General features: G+C 37.8%; 1 long non-coding RNA gene across 14 annotated transcripts in view; it reads left to right on the top strand.

Annotated features, from left to right (window-relative positions):
- Positions 1-423: 423 nt before the first annotated feature.
- Positions 424-13,787, top strand: part of LOC140640033 (uncharacterized) — a 170,006-nt gene continuing 156,642 nt past the window's right edge. For 8 of the 14 annotated variants that reach the window (XR_012036701.1, XR_012036688.1, XR_012036686.1 and 5 more), the window contains exons 1-2: positions 5,742-5,819; positions 6,309-6,337. This is a non-coding gene — a long non-coding RNA (uncharacterized lncRNA). Of the gene's footprint in view, positions 619-5,741; positions 5,820-6,308; positions 6,338-13,787 lie in introns of those variants that run through there. The other 6 variants (XR_012036689.1, XR_012036690.1, XR_012036695.1 and 3 more) reach the window with 2 other exon arrangements.

A 13,787-nucleotide genomic window follows, 5' to 3' on the forward strand; every position in this document is an offset into this window, starting at 1 on the left:
CATAAAATTAACCATCACATCCACCCCACATCAACTTGGTACTTATACACAACTCCTTAAACAATACTAAATCTCCAACTAAAAACATTGACAAGGTCATAATTCTACCTACCATGATACAACTATCCTGTATACAACCAAGGATTTGCTAATCCCTTTCACAGAAAAGGAGATAAAGACCTTGAGTGATATGTACTTTTCCCCTTGATATCCTATAACTTAAATACTATGATTTAAAGTTAACAATACTTATATACTATGATTTAATACATCTTCCATTGCATAAAAAGAAATAAGAGAGGAAAGAAACAAATGTAAATGTGTGTATGTATGTGTATATGCATACATGAATCTGGAATAAGTATACTGGGTACCAAAGCTCTGGGTTCATTTTTTTTTATTTTATTTATTTATTCAGAGAGAGAGAGAGAGAGAGAGAGAGGCAGAGGAAGAAGCAGGCTCCATACAGGGAGCCCAACGAGGGACTCAATCCCGGGTCTCCAGGATCACGCCCTGTACTGAAGGTGGCGCTAAACCGCTGGGCCACCCGGGCTGCCCAAAGCTCTGGGTTCATAAAGCACCTTGACACTACCATGTCACTGGCAGTTGACTTTTGAGGTGATTGGTTATTGCTTTGGAGAAACATCAGGGCCATGGAATTACATTCTGGTACTTCTGCATTCACTGGCTAGAGTGTTGTCTTTTTTGGTTGTAGTTTTTCATGTGGACTAATGAGGTGAAATGAATCTCAGGATCTTTCAAACAACGGAGTTAGTTAGTTAGTGTCTCTCTGGACATCATAGGGTTTCGTGTGTCCTCAGCTTCCAGCTTACAAAGGTGATTCTTATCCTTTCCTATGATGTGCTCCTGGTCTCCTCTCCCTGAGACAGTGGAGACCAAAGGCAGAATCCCAGAAAAGGTAAAAGTGGGGTCTTTTTAGCTCATTTTGGGAGTTGGGGAGAAGGCATATCTTCTTGAGTTTTTCTCTCACTATCTGAGATGTCTCTTGTTAGTCTTGGGCATATTTGATGTCATATTGTTTGCTTGAGTTACACATATGCCTCATGCCAATGGATTAACCTCCTGTGATTCCAAAGCTGAGTGGTTGTTTCCTTTCTTTGAAGGAAAATTTAGGTGAAATATTTTAATTTAAGTGAAAGATATATTTGCTTTCCTGTTCCCCAATCTTTGTGTTCACCTGCCTTTTTAATAGTTTACTCAGTTGTCCTCCCCAGTTAACCTCCTCTACCACTTATATATGTACAGTTTACACAAACTATAATGAGGATGAGATTTGATAAAAAAAATTGTGTTGAGTTTGATTTTCTCTGGAGCTTAAAGCTGATGGAGATAGGAGAACAAAAAAAAGAATAGTGAAAATGCAGATTTTACAGGTAGGTTTCTTGAATTCCATCCTAAGGCTAATATACTTCATCCTGAACGTGTAAAATGATCATTATACCATTCTGTACCTTAGTTTCCCAACCTGCAAAATAAGACCTTTCTTATCTCTTAGGGATGCTGTGAAGATAATGTGATAGCATATTTGAAAAAGCTCTAAGCACTTAGCGGGAAAGACACCGTAATCTGTCTCCAATTATCTTGTGTTATAAAGGGGACTAGCATAAGGAATAATTTAGGACTGCAGTGCTATAAAAATAATTGCATACATTTATTCAACCTGTCTCTTACTCTTTCTCATATATGCCTATTCTGTTAATGTCTGTCCTGGAGCGGGTAGATAGGGTGGAAACACTCCTAGACTGGTTGGCATGGAAACTAACCCCAGAGCATGCTGGGAGCATGCAGGCAGTCCTTGGACCCAGCTGTGTGGCAGGTGTGACAACACCCCTCCCCCCTGAGAAATCATTGTGGAACTAAGGAATGTCTAATTTGACTAGAAGTAGAATAATAGAAATATAATTGAATTGTAAATATGCTATTGTTCCTTCTCTTCAAAAAAAAGGCACTAAAATGCCTTAAGACAAGATGGACTTTAAATAAGTCTTTCTTGGTACATCACAATCTGCCTTATGAAATTATTCATTTAAAGAAAGACTGGGACGCCTGAGTGGTTCAGCCGGTTAAGCATCAGACTCTTGATTTTGGCTCAGGTTATGATCTCAGGGTTGTTAGATGAGCCCCATGTCAGGTCACCTGAGCATGGAATCTGCTTAAGATTCTCTCTCTCCTTCTCTCTTTGCCCCTCCTCCTTTAAAAAAAAAAAAAAAAAAAAAAAAGAATAACCAGGGCTATGATCTAATGTAATAGATACTTTTAGGGATGTCTGCTCATCTTATACCAGTACCCTTTCTCTGGAAACTTCTTTCCCCACAGAGTGTGGAATTTACAGGCCTCCTGCTTATACTGCAAGCCATCCTGACTGGATCAGAACTGAATGCCTAATTTAGATAGACAATCAGATTCTCTGTCCCTGGAATTAAGAATTTAAAATAATGATTTTTTTTAAAGTTGTTTTTACCAGATGTTGATGAACAGCTTCTGAGGTATGCAGTTCTAGCATGGGAGAGAGATGGGGTGGAACAAACAATGGTTTGCTACTGTTTATTTTATTTTATTTATTTTATTTTATTTCTACTGTTTTTGAATGGCTTGGAGTTCAAATCTTGCCTCCTATATGGGCCAGCTCTGTGGTCTTGCACAAGTTCTAGCACCTCCATGTGACTTCATTTCTCTATCTTTAAACTATGGGGTTTTTTTTAACCCTAGTTTTATTAACCCCAGTTTTATTGAGATATAGCTGACATATAACATTGTATAAGATGTACAAAATGTTGATGTGACATACCAATATATGTAACAAAATAATTATCACCCTAGCACTAGCTAACACCTCCATCCCATCACATGACTACCATTTCTTTTTTGTGGTGAGGACATTTAAGATTTACTCTTCAGCAGCATTTGAGTATACAATACAGTATTACCAGCTGTATTCACCATGCCATATATCAGATGGCAGAATTTATTAATCTTGTAACTGGAAGTTTGTACCCTTTGACCAATGTATTCCCATGGAAATGATTTTCATTCAGTCTGGACTATTTGCTTAAACTGTATCATGCTAAGGAAGTATGCTAGAGATTAGTCTACTAGGTTTTACTGTTAATTATACCCCCCCTCCCCAATTTGTGAACTGGTTGATAGTATGAATTTAGTTTCGTTCACCTGAATTTATCTGGACCTACCAGTCTGTGATCTTTGACATACTAAATTAATGAAAAGTACTGGGAGAGCCATGAACCATCTTGAGGGTTCGAACATCCCCCTAAAAAACTGGGTGCTCCAGATTTCACAGAAAAGTCACAAGAGTCGTGAAAAAAAAGATTTAAGTGAGGGTGGTGTTTACTAATTATATTAGTCAGGATCCTGGCAGGAAACAGTTGGCACACTTAGTACATAATTTGAGAATTTAATAAAGGGACCATTCACAAAGGGTGTAGTGTAGGGAAGCCACAGGGATAGTGTAACACCCTGGAGGTAGTGGGTTGTTGTTATTACTCCCATGCCCAAGCGGGGAAGGGCAAGGAATGATTCTGGAGACAAAGAAAACAAAAGAAAGCCAGAGCTTTGGGACAGAGAAGAAAAGCATGAGAGCTCTGTGGAGATGGGAACACTGACTAGAAGCAGGATTTCAGCCCTGGGTAACTCCCCAGGCAGGGAACCTGACCTCATTCTTTCAAGTTCTTCCTGTTAATGTTCTTCTGTTGTTCCCCATTGGCCAAACTCAGTTGGAAGTCAGAAGATAAGAGAGCTGACTGATGCAACCCATGAAATTCAGCTTCCTGGGCAATGGAGCAGGGAGGAGGGCATGGAGTGTATCCAGGGAACAAAGGGGACATCTCCAGCTTGGTGACTTCTCTCTCCACCCATTTTAGATCAGGCTCTCATCTCCCCCTCTCCTCCTAACTAGACATTTGCTGCAGTCTCTTACCACGTCTGATCATGTGACTCTCTAGCTGTCTCCATCTTGATATGGGCCGAATTTTCCACCCCTCCACCCACACTTGCATCCTAAACCCCTACAGTGAACTACTTATAGTTTTTCCTCATGCCTCTTTATATTTGTAGGTACCAGATTCTCTGCCAAGAATGCCCTTTGCAGTCCTTGACTACCTGTCAAAATTCTATTCAATCTTTATAAACTGAAGCTCACTTTTTTCTGTAATTTTCTGCTTCTATCCCAGCAGAGTTAGGCACTTTCTTTACTGTCCTCCCAGATCATCCTTTAAGTTCATGTGATCATACACATTTTGCAGAGTACTATTGACACCAGTTCATGTCCCTTCCTCTGCTGTGGGTCCTTGAGGGTTCCCATATTTGTTGTCTGCCTACAGCCAACTTGACATTCAGTAAATACTTGATAGATGAACATGTTTTCAGCTTTCAGTTATGCCTTTCTTCCATTAGACTTCCACATATCCACATACCCTCCAGAGTTATTATTCAAAACACAAACTCATTGTGATCCCCTAATTCCTAGACATCTCCAGTGCTGCCTACTGAGCACAGAATGATGCATGAGCTCTCCAACCTGTCTCATTTGTCTCATCTACCACTCTTCCCTGGCTTCTTTCCTACATCCTCATCCCCTTTCCAACTCCTGTGGAACTGCCTCGAGCTCCCTAGCAAGCCATACTTTCCCATATTTTGTCACATTTGCATCTGTTCCTCCTTCTGCCTGGAAAGCCTTCTCCACTTTCCAACACTCTCCAACTCTTATCTCCCCACCCCATCCCAGCTCTCTTCTACCAATATACTTGGCAAAGTCATATTTTTGAAAGACTTATCTTATATGGCATTTCCTCTGTGAAATTTTCCTTGAAAAGTCTCCTCGCAATGTAATAGCTAGCTGCTTTTTTACTTTTATGAAATTCCTTACACGTTGCGTTGAAATGGTTTATGTATCTCTATTGTCTTTCTTATTTCCAGAATCTTACACAAAGCCTGACAAATACAGTATGGGTAACAATTGTGTCTTGAAATAATATCTGACAACTGAAATAAGCAAACCTGACTCTGGTGGTTCCCTTGAGTTGCAGATGCAGGGAGCAACTCTTCCTCTTCCTTTGGCTATTTTTATAGGACATGTGAGGTCCTGCTTGTCTATAGCACATAGGGGTAGACACATTCATATCTGGCATGGCCAATGTGGTATAAGTGGAAGTGTATGACACTAGAGAACAGTGTCCTTAGAAGCAAAGGGAGCATCCTTCTTCATTCCTTTCTCCTCTCTGTGGGCTCTCTTGTGAATGTGTGGTCTGTCATTCCAATAACCATCTTGGAGCACCGGTTGGAAGTCACATGCTGAGAATGGTCGGACAATAAACTAGACTGGGGCGGGGGAGGTGACTGGGTCTCTGACGATTGTGGGGCTGCCATATCAGCCTTAGATGATCTATGCAGAGTTTTAAATAAGAAAGAAATCAAATTCTATATTTTTCAAGCCCGTGTTACTCTCGGGCTTCTGCCATTTGCAACCAAACTAAACTGTAGTTAACATATTTTCTAAATCATTTCTGCCGGCTGAGCCAGAGTCAAATGTTATTAAAAAAAATTGGCAAACCATGTCTTACTTTTCTTTCTTTCTACAATTCTTCTTCAGTTTCCTTTAATGACTTTTCAAATCAGCTTTTGACGAGGCATATTAAGAACCTAAATTTAGATAAACAAAAACACCACTCTTTCTTTGTGAATAGATATATGCTTTATTGAATTTCAGAATTTCATCTTACTATGACAATTGACTTTGAGTTAACCATGTCTATACCAGAACATCACAGAAATAGTCAACAGAGGTAAGTCTGCACTGCCAAGGAATGTTTATTTTGATTTAGGTGGAAGCTGCTGACTCCATTGTCAAAGACTAATTTACCTTTGCCTATTTGTCTTAGTGATATTTACTGTGGCTTTAAATCAGTACCCATAGTCCTCTCTCCAGAACCTCTTGGTCTGGCTCTTAGGAAATAAGTATCTAACGCACTGTAGCCCTTTGTTCTTGCTTTTCAGTATTATTTTCATTTTGCTTTTGTTTTTTGTCTTGGTTCACTTCTCAACAGACAGAGAATGGACAACAGTTTAGGAAAAGAGACTCATTATCCACTCAATCTGGCAAAGTTCAGTTTACTGTGTGAATTGGGATTTTTGTATTAGAAAAGCTGTGGAGATTTTTGATTAGATGGATTTTTTCAGGGAGTTTTCCATGAGGAGTCAGCAGCCTGTGGTTATGTTCTGCACTTATTAAAAGATAGAGTTGTAAAATTGATGTGTATGTAATCTCTTTTCAGGTTTCCATGGTGACAGTGGCAGCAATTCAGTGAGTAGCTTTTTCATTCTTCCTTCAAGACCTTCAGGCTATAAGATTGTTTCAAAAAAACAAAACAAAACAAAACAAAAACAAAACCTGTTCTTCCTTTAAAATATAATATATACATTTAAACACATTCTAATGAGATAGTTATGAGGTCAGGAATATATTCACAAAACGTGAGTTTAGTAAGGAGGTGGTTCTGCTATTCACAAGCTGTGTGACCTTGGGCAAGTCAATTACTCTTTACCAGCTTTGATTTTTCTCATCTATAAAATATTAATAAAAATATGTCTACAGTGCAGGATTATGAAAAGACTAATTAAAAGAATATACCTGAACTCTTTAGCACAATTCATGGCTTCTGGTAACTAACTACTGGTCATCATCTTGATGAATATGTGGCCATTTGGGACACAATATTAGGCTGTAAGGCTGAAATATGAACTTAAGTGGCTTGGTCATTTTAATACCAGCAAGGTCAGTAGAGATGTCTCTTTTTTTGTTCCTGATATTAAAAATGTATACTTCCTCAATTTTTTCTTACTAAGGGTTTATCTGTGTCTTTATATTGAAAGTGCATCATTTGAAACTAACATGTATTTGGTTTTTTTTTTAATCCAATAAGATAAATTCTGTCTTTAACCTGTGTGTTTAGTCTATTTACATTTAATATAAATGATAGATATGGTTGAGTATATGGTTTTCTGTTTGTCCCTTTTGTTCTTCCTTTATTCCTTTTTTCCTGCCTTATCATGAATTAACAAAATATTATTTATTATAGTAGTCTAGCACCTCTACTGGATTTTGAACTACAACTTTTGTATTCTTATTTGTTTTAGTGGTTGCTCTAGGGATTACAATATTCACCCTTATTTCATTACCTTCTATCTCATTTTTGTGATATTGGTATTGTACATTTAATGTCTATATTTGTTACATTGTTATAATGTGACATGCTTTTTGTAGTCAATTATCTTTTAAAGAATTTAATTAAAAGTAGTCTTTATATTTAACCACATATTTACTATTTTTGGTGTGTTATCTTCCTTCCTGTAAATCTGGTGTCACATTCACTCACCTTGAATAACTTCTTTGAGCAGTTCTTATGGGTGTGAGTCTCCTGGGACCATATTCTCTCAGCTTTCCTTTATCTGGATATGTCCTTATTTTGTGCTAGTTTCTGAAGAATATCTCCATTGCACATATAATTCTAGTTTGACTGGTTTTTCTTTAAGCACTTGAAAGTTTTATTCTTTTGGGTTTACATTGTTTCCAATAAGTTGGTAGTCATTCTAAATAAGTATGTCATATGTCTTTTTTTCCTCTGGCTGCTTTTATTTTGGGGCTTCAGCAGCTTATGATGTGCCTTGTTTTGGTTTTCTTTGTATTTATCTTCTCAAAGTTCACTAAGCTGATTACATCTGTTGATTGGTATTTTTAATTAAATTTGGAATATTTTTTACCAATACTTACTCAAATATTTTTTTCTGCCTTATTCACTATTTCTTTTTCTTTTTTTTCTTATTCACTATTTCCTCTCCTTCTGAGGCTCTAAGTACACTTGTGTCAGACCACTTGTTACTCACCCAAAAGTCACTGAGGTTCTATTCATTTCTTAACACTTTATTCTCTCTTTGTGTTTTGCTTTGGATAAATTCTATTGATTTGCCTTCTAGTTGGCCGATCTTTTCTTGTTGATGGTCTAACATGTTTTAATCTCATCAAATGAATTATCTTTATAGAGATGTAATTACATACAATAAAATTTACCAATTTTTAAGTGTACAATTCTATGAGTTGAGACAAATTTACACAGACATGTAGCCATTATCACAATGAAGATATAGAACATTTTTGTCACCCCAATATGTTCTCACTTGCCTCTTTGCAATCTGTTTTTCTTCTACCACTCCCAGGTCCTGGTAACTACTGACCTATTTATGTTACAATAGTTTTGTCTTTTAAAAAATAACAACATATAAATGAATTAAGCAGAAAAGAATCTTTTTGTTTAACTTCTTTAAGCATAATGTTTTTAGGATTCATCTATGTTCTGGCTTGTGTCAGTAGTTATAGCTGGGTAATATGTAGGTGTATATGAATGAACCTGCCACAGTTTTTCTATTCATCAGTTTCCAGTATGATTCCTTTTATTTCTTCATGGTTAAAAAGTAGATGTCACTGTCAGTTTTGTTTTTTTAAAATTTGAGACATGCTATTACGTATGGAGTATTATTTCATTGTGATTTTAACTTGATTTCTCTAATGACTAATGATGTTGAACATCTTCTCATACACTTAATTGTCATTCTCATATCATCTGAAGAATGTGTTCAAATCTTTGCCTATTAAAATTTTAAATAAATTTTTGAATTGTAAGATTTGTTTATATATTCCAAGTAGAAGGTCTTTTATCAGATGTTTCTTTAGCAAATACTTTCTCCCAGTCTTTTGCATGATTTTCCAATATCTGGCTAGTGCTTTTCAGAGAAAACTATTTAAAATTGATAGTTTAATATATGATTTTTTTTTCTTTTTATGATTCATGCTTTTTGTATCATAAGAACGATGCCTAAATAAAAGTCAAAAATTTTTTCTTCTATGTTTCATCCTGTACATTTTATAGATTTAGTCATTACGTTTATATCTATGATTTATTTCAAATTAATTTTTGCAAATCATGTGAAGTAAGCCTCAGGTTTATTTTTCCAATAGGGATATTGATTGTACCAGTCAGTTGTTAAGAAGACTATCCTTGCCCTGTTGAATTGTTATGGTCCCTTATTAAAAGTCAGAATGTCTCATTTTCCCTTTCACTCTCCCATGTCTTCCTGTTCCTCTTTCTCTCTCTCTCAACTCTCACTTCTCTCCATCCATCCCTTCACTCATCCATCCATCTACTTAACTATCTCCTCTCTTGGTCCAGGAGACTTTGTCTTCATATCACAATGCTTAGCTCTCATAGGCAGAAAACCTTTACCTTTGTTATATTTCTATAATCTGTAGAGGGACTATAACTTGCAATTTCTAATTTCCTTCACATGCTTAAAAAAGTCCAGAGAATTTTACTGGATCATAGATTAAGTCCGAAAGCAATAGTTTTCCCAATAAAATTCATCAAGTTGTTTTTTTGTCTTTTTTGAAAGACCTATTTTATTTTATTTTAGAGACAGAGAGAGCATGTGCACAGGAGTGGGGGCAGAGGAAGCAGAAGGAGAGGGAGAGAGCACAGTGCCTATTAGGGGCTCTGTCTCAGAAACCTGTGATCATGACCTGAGCTGAAGTCAAGAGTTAGATGCTTAACTGACTGAGCCACCCAAGCATCCCATCAAGTAACTTTTTTTAATGAGAATATCAGGCTGTGACTTAAAAGACAAACAGAAGAAAGTCAGAGCTATTTTTTATTTAATGCAAAATAATTCCAGTTGAATTTAGAGTTATAGCATGATCTGGGGTGGGAAAGTCCATACAAAATCCATCTAGCTGTAGAGTTACTTTTTGAAAAAGTACTCCTTCTGAAACAGTTTGAAAAATTGCTATGAAAATCTTTTTGACAATTTGAAGAGCCATGATTAGGAAAAAAACATTGCTATATTTCACTAGCATTCAGTTTTTTATGGTGCTTTACTGCCCTTAATTACAGTATTAGACAGTATCAACTTTAAATATCAAAAAGGGGAGGAGGAAAGAAGCCATCTGGAGTTTGTTTCTGTTAGAAGCAAGATTTCTAGTTGTGCTTTTGCTAAATCTTTATCGCTCTTTCAAAGGTTTTCTGTTTGTAAGATAATGGTACTATAATATTGTGTATAACCTTTTATTTGCAGAGGCACTTACATTTTGAAAAACACTTTCATACCCATAATCTTATTTGATCCTCATTCATTCATTCATTGGACAAATATTTATTGAGTGTCCATACTGTGTTGGGTACCAATGGTACAGTGATGTACAGTTCAAATTTTATCTGTTAGCTGATGTTATCCAAATTTACATCTCCAGTCTTTATAGCTTCCCTCAAATTTCTGAGTTAGTGTATCTAACTGATTCAATATTTCTACTTGGGCTTCTAATATGTATCTCAAAATTAACTAATATCTCAAATCCAAAGTCACTGTTGCCTCTGTGCTTCTCATATTAATCCTCTCCTCCCCTAAGCTCTCCAGCTCTCTGTTTCAATTATTCAGGCCAAAATCTGGGGGACATTCTTTTTTTTTTAGTAGTCTCTATGCCTGATATGGGGCTTGAACTCTCAAGTCCTAGATCAAGGGTTGTATGCTATACTGGCTGAGCCAGCCAGGCACCCCCAAAACCTGGAAGATGCTCTTGATTCTTCTCTCTCCCTACTCCCCTGCTTGCCCCATGTGTCAGGAAATCCTGTAGCTTCTACCTCTAAGATACATGTGGAATTGAAGCCCTTCCCACTACCACCCTTGCTGCCACCCACTCAAAAAACCTTTATTTCTTATCTAGATCATTACTATAAATAACTTCCATAGTCACACTGCTTCCATTAAGACCTTCTTCAAGGGGTACCTAGGTGGGTCAGTTGGTTTCAGCTGGGGTCATGATCTCAGGGTCATGAAATCAAGCCCTGCTTCGATCCCCACTTTGAGCCCAAGTGGAGCCTGACCTTGGGCTCTGCCCTCAGCAGGGAGTTTGCTTGAAAATCTCTTCCTCTGCCCCCTACCTCTCCACTCTAAAATAAAGAAATAAATCTCATAAATTAAAAAAAAAAAATACTTTTTTCAATCTCTTCTCCACACAGCTGGCATAGTGAGTCAAAGAAAACAGAAGTTACTCTTTCAGCCCAAACTAGCCCATCTTCCCATCACATTCAGAATAAAATCAAAAGCCCTTACCATAAGTCACGTATGCTTCCATGAGCAGGGCTCCCTTTCCATCTCCCCCCATTGGGCCTTGGCTCACTCATCTCCAGCCATACTGCCGTTGCTATTTTTGGAAACACCACTCAAGGTCCTTGCCCTTAACGGCTCCTACTTCCTGGAATACACTGGCTCCAGGTAACTGCACATCTTGCTCTTCCCGCAGGTCTCTGTTAAAATGTCATCTCCTCAGGCCTTCCCTGATCACCCTGTGTAAATTATACCCCCACACTGGCCTACTTTATTCCTTTAAAAATGTTATCCTTCTTCAAAACACCTCTTACCACTGAACCTGTTGTAAATTATTTGCTCATTTGTTCAAGGCCTGATTTCTCTGCTAGAAGACACTCTTAATCTCCTGACTTTACTGATGCATCCCCAGTGCACTGAACAGCGTCTGGCACCCAGACACTGCTAAACAGTATTTGTGGAAGGAATCAACAAAGATAAAGGTCCTTACCCTCTTAGTCTTTATACTTTCATTAGGGGAGATGGGCAACAAATCAATTTAAAAGCAGAGTTTGAGGAAAGAACTGGAACTGGATGATGTGACAGAAAGTGGCCATGTGGTTGGAGGGAGGGAGATGTTTCAGATAGGATATCACTCTGAGGAGGTAACATTTAAATCAGGACCTGAATAACAGTTAGAAGACAGCCTTGAAGCAGAATAATTATTTTTTCAATTTATGAATCAGGAAACCAAGGCTAAGAGAAACTGTGTACTTTTTTTGCCTCAGGTGAATAGTAGAAGTAAATTTATAATCCTAAACTCTGACCACAATTTGTTGTCTTTCCTGTTAAACCTCAAAGCCTTTCACAACTAAAATGGCTAAAAATGTAACACTAATGAAAAACAACAGGAACATGCAACCCATGTCTCTGCTAACTTTAGGGCAAGAATCACCACTCAGGCTAGGCAGATTGGCAGCTGGCCACATGCAGACAGTTGGAAAATGTATTCATTTTTTTGTTGTTGTTTCATTTTATATTCAACCTTTGCATTTAAGACTAGTGAGCATGCAGCTCAGCCCTAAAATATAAAGAAAGTCCCTAATTGTTCTCACTCAGACAGCCACTTCTTAAAAGTCATTTCTCTCAATTCCACAAACCAGTCCCTAAGGAGTGATCTCCTTTGGCTGCATAGTGCTGAGCTTGTCTTCATGTCTCTGGAATGCTCCAGGATTTCTTTTTCAAATAGTCATGTCATGCTAGTTCTTTTCAGGTCCTCAGAGCTCTCTCAGGCTTTTTCTCAAACATAGAGACACAGTGCAAGGCCAAATCCTCCTGGTTTCAGCCCTGCTTCCTGTAGCAGATGGTAATCCTGTGTCTGAGACACTGAGGCTCCCTTTTGCTTTGCTAATAGCCCGTGAGCCTTTGGGAAAGCTTGATTGATAACATCTTTGGAAAAAAGTAAAAGAAAAACCTACTGAGATGACCTGTTCTGGTAATGACTTGAGGCCTAGCTTGGAATGTACCCAACAGCAAAAACTTTGAAGAGCAGAAACAAAAATTCAAACACTTGCTAACCCCAGTGCTTAGTAATTCACCACCTCACTATCTCATGTTTTCTTTCTCTAGCCTTCATTTTTATGTACATGACTTGCCTAATTTCTAGGCTCGTTTCCAATGATGTAATGTAGAAAAGGAGTTGCGAGAGAATAAAGCAAAGAACGCACAATTCCTAGAGTGAGAAATGAGTCTCAGAAAGAACGTAGGGAAAGGACATTCTTCTCTCTTTTTTATTCTTTATTTTGGGTGGGGGTGAGATTTAAAGAATAAGAAAGATTTTTTGTTGATGCTAATAAGATTAGCTTAAGGTATTATTCAAGAAAAAAAGTAATAAGGATGCCTATGGAAAAGAGATGAACATGTTAGAATCAGAAGAATAAGAAATGGTTAAGGATAAAGCCCAGCTGACAGCATCCCTATGCACAAAAGCAAGAGGGGAGTGGTGAACAGACAATATCTCGGGTCTCTGATGCTAGTGAGAAGGAAAATTGAACAGTGGACCTGAACTCACACAGGTTCAGCATATAGAAATGTAGGGAGTGGGTGTGGGGGAAGGACAACTATATGAAACATCAGAGCAAGTATGTGAAACTCAAATTGGCTTTTCTGATGGGGGTGGGAGGCTGCAGGTGGGCCTTTTGGCATGCTGGAGATAATGGTGCTATGTACGCTTGATGGAAATAATTTAGTGAAAGCACATGATTGCTACATGCAATTAGAACTTGGAATAAAACATGATTGCTGTTTTCATGTTTGCATATGTAGGATTATATTATAATTAAACGGAATAGTAACAAGAGGTGTGTGTGAATGATCTTCCTGGCTTGTGTGAAAAAATAGAAATAAGCACAAGTGGACTGGGGGAAGCCCTGACTGTGGGCTATTTGCTCCAGGAAATCCTGGCATCTTGCTGGGAAGCTAAAGCTATTAGGGAGTTGGCCTCAGGTAAGAAAATTACCAGGATCCTGGCTTTGAATCATCAAAGGACCAAACTTTTACAGGTTAGGGAGAAGCATGAGCTCCTATGACTCAGTTGAGAGAAATTTTAGAAGATTATCCAGTCT

The sequence above is a fragment of the Canis lupus genome, chromosome 9 (genome assembly GCF_048164855.1).
Source record: "Canis lupus baileyi chromosome 9, mCanLup2.hap1, whole genome shotgun sequence".
Classification (NCBI taxonomy): Eukaryota; Metazoa; Chordata; class Mammalia; order Carnivora; family Canidae; genus Canis; species Canis lupus.